The sequence below is a fragment of the Alligator sinensis genome, unplaced genomic scaffold (genome assembly GCF_000455745.1).
Source record: "Alligator sinensis unplaced genomic scaffold, ASM45574v1 scaffold781_1, whole genome shotgun sequence".
Lineage (NCBI taxonomy): Eukaryota > Metazoa > Chordata > Crocodylia > Alligatoridae > Alligator > Alligator sinensis.
In genome coordinates this window covers 6,029,082-6,031,605 of record NW_005841845.1, presented here as the reverse complement: position 1 = coordinate 6,031,605, position 2,524 = coordinate 6,029,082, and positions in this window count along the sequence as shown.

The following is a 2,524-nucleotide window of genomic DNA, read 5'->3' as shown; positions in this document are numbered from 1 at the left end:
GCTCCACCGTGCAAAAGAGCTGCAATTTGGCGGGAACATGATTTAGCGATGCCGAAGCACACACAAACAAGAAAAACCACAACTTTGGGTTGTGACACAGGGAACCCCCTCGTGGAGGTGCTGAGTGCATTCCCTGTTTTGAAGTTGTCATGTTAAGGGCTATATGGCTAGGGGTATTCTTTAAGCGGGGGTTATATGGTTTATGTGTTTTACTGTCTCAATGTGTATATTGGTATTGTTATTTGCGAAGATTTAAAGAAGTAGTATTGTTAATTTACTTGGGTTATATAGGTTAATATCCCTGTGTGTTAATTGTGTTGTATAGGTTGTAAGTTATTTTGTTCATATTTGGTATTATATGTGTAGCAGGCTTACCTTTCAGATCTTGGGTTGAGTCCGAGGCTTGAGATCCTGCTGTTTTAATTGGTGGAGCCCATCATCCACCAATCAGGAGGCAGCAAGAGAAATAACATCTTGCCCCTTTCCTGAGGAGTGGGGGAGAAGAGTTGATTAAAGACTGCAAACTGTCAGGTCTGGAAGACTTCAGGGGCGGAGCCCTGGAGCATATAAAAGGAGCTGCGTGCCCAGCACGAGGGAGACTGACCGTGCAGAGACCTTGCCCTGTCAGGAGCCTATTCAGCAAGGCCCATATACTGTGGCAAGTTGAAGCCAGGTGGGCAGACTGTAGAATGTGTGATAAGGAACTGGTTTGATGGTGATGTCGACCTCCATTCCGCATAGCAGGAGAGGTGCCCAGTCCCTATGTGAAGCAGTACCGCAGTGGAACCAACCGAACCTGCCTTCTGGGCTCTCTGCTGGCAGGCGCGCTCTCGCTGGGCGGTGGCACTAGCCTTTTTCTGTAAATTCCAAGGAGTCCCGAGTTGTTGGTAGTCCAGGGCGTCACAACCCAGTGGCCCCAGGACCTCAACACGTGCCTCCCCTGCCCCGTTTCCCTGTGTCCCGATTGGCTGATGGCCCTTCTGGCTTCCAACAAGACACATCCTCCTGCCACATTCTGATTGGCCACTGGGGGTTAAAGCCTCTTTCTGGGCTCATGTGCTGGTTGGTCCATTCATGATGCGCTGTAGTGGGAATCCGCATGGGGAGCGCAGTCAGTGCAGTCACTGGGAGCCTGGCGGGGCTGCACGGTGCAGAGTCATGGCTCAGGAGCCTGGGGCAGCGCCCAGGACCTGCAGCCCTTTTCCCATCTCGCTGCCACTGCCATGAGTGCAGTGCGGGGGGCTGCACTTCCAGCTGGGCCCCCCCAGTCCATGCCCTGCCCGCAGAGGGAGCAGTAGCATGCGTTGCCTGCAGTCAGGGCTCAGTGGGCTCAAAACTGTGGGCTACAGCATGCAGATGCAGCCCTGGTTCAGAGACCAGGGACCCACCCTGGCAGGCAGCATGTGCAATGAGTACCGCACGCAGAGCTGGGTCTGCTGCAGAATGTGGTTAGAGCTGTCCTTGCAGCTCACCATGCAGAAACCTGGGCTTCTGCTCAGTTGTTCAGCTCTGAAGGTCATGACCTCAATCCCTGCTGTTAGTTGCAGGGGCCGGGGGGGTCTCCATTCCCTAAGTCAGAGGATGTCTTGCCAGAGCGGGTACTTGGAAGGGTCCTAGGGGATTCACACAGGTGGGTGGGGATGGAGCTCCACTACCCACCACTGTGCCACTGCCACTCACCGTCATGCACCGCTTTCCCACGGCCGGTTACACGTGCGGTTCCACAGGGCCTCGCACCTGGCCAATCACCTGCCACACAGCAGCCTGTGGGGTGGTGGTAGTGGCATGCAACCACTTCCCCCCACCCCCACTCCACTTCTGGCTGCCGTGTACACCCCCCGACCCCCACACTGCTACCAGAAGGGGTACAGTTCTTTTAAAAGGTTGAAAAGCCCTGCCCTAAGCATTGACCCTGTGATCAACTCCTGGCAGGACTGGGATCTCTTGGGCTGGGAGTGGGCAGTGGTTTTTCTGGGCTCCATGAAGTAGATGCAGCATCATGAGACAAACAGCCCAGGGAGGGATGGGCAGCAGTCTCCTGGGAGTGTCGACAAGGGGGGGAGGGAATGAGCAATTGTAGGCAACTGAGTCTATTCAGAATTACAAATGGTCCTTTTACCAGAGGACTGGTGGGTTGCCAATATACCACCCATCTTCAAAAAAAGAAGAGGAGACTCCAGAGGTGATCCTGTGAACAACAGACCACTGAATTTCACTTCCAGCAGTCACATGGACAAATATGATCTGCTGGGGAAGAGTTCACATAATATCTCAAAAAAGGGAATCCTGCCTCACCCACCTGCTGAAGGTCTTTGAAGGTGTCAACAAGCACATGGACATGGGGAAAAATAACCTCAATCATATGTACATAATGCTGGGTTCTGAACTAGCTGTTACAACTCAGGAAAGCGACCTTGGAGTCATTGCAGATAGTTGTTTAAAAACGTCATAGATTCATAGATGCTAGGGTCGGAAGGGACCTCAATAGATCATCGAGTCTGACCCCCTGCATAGGCAGGAAAGA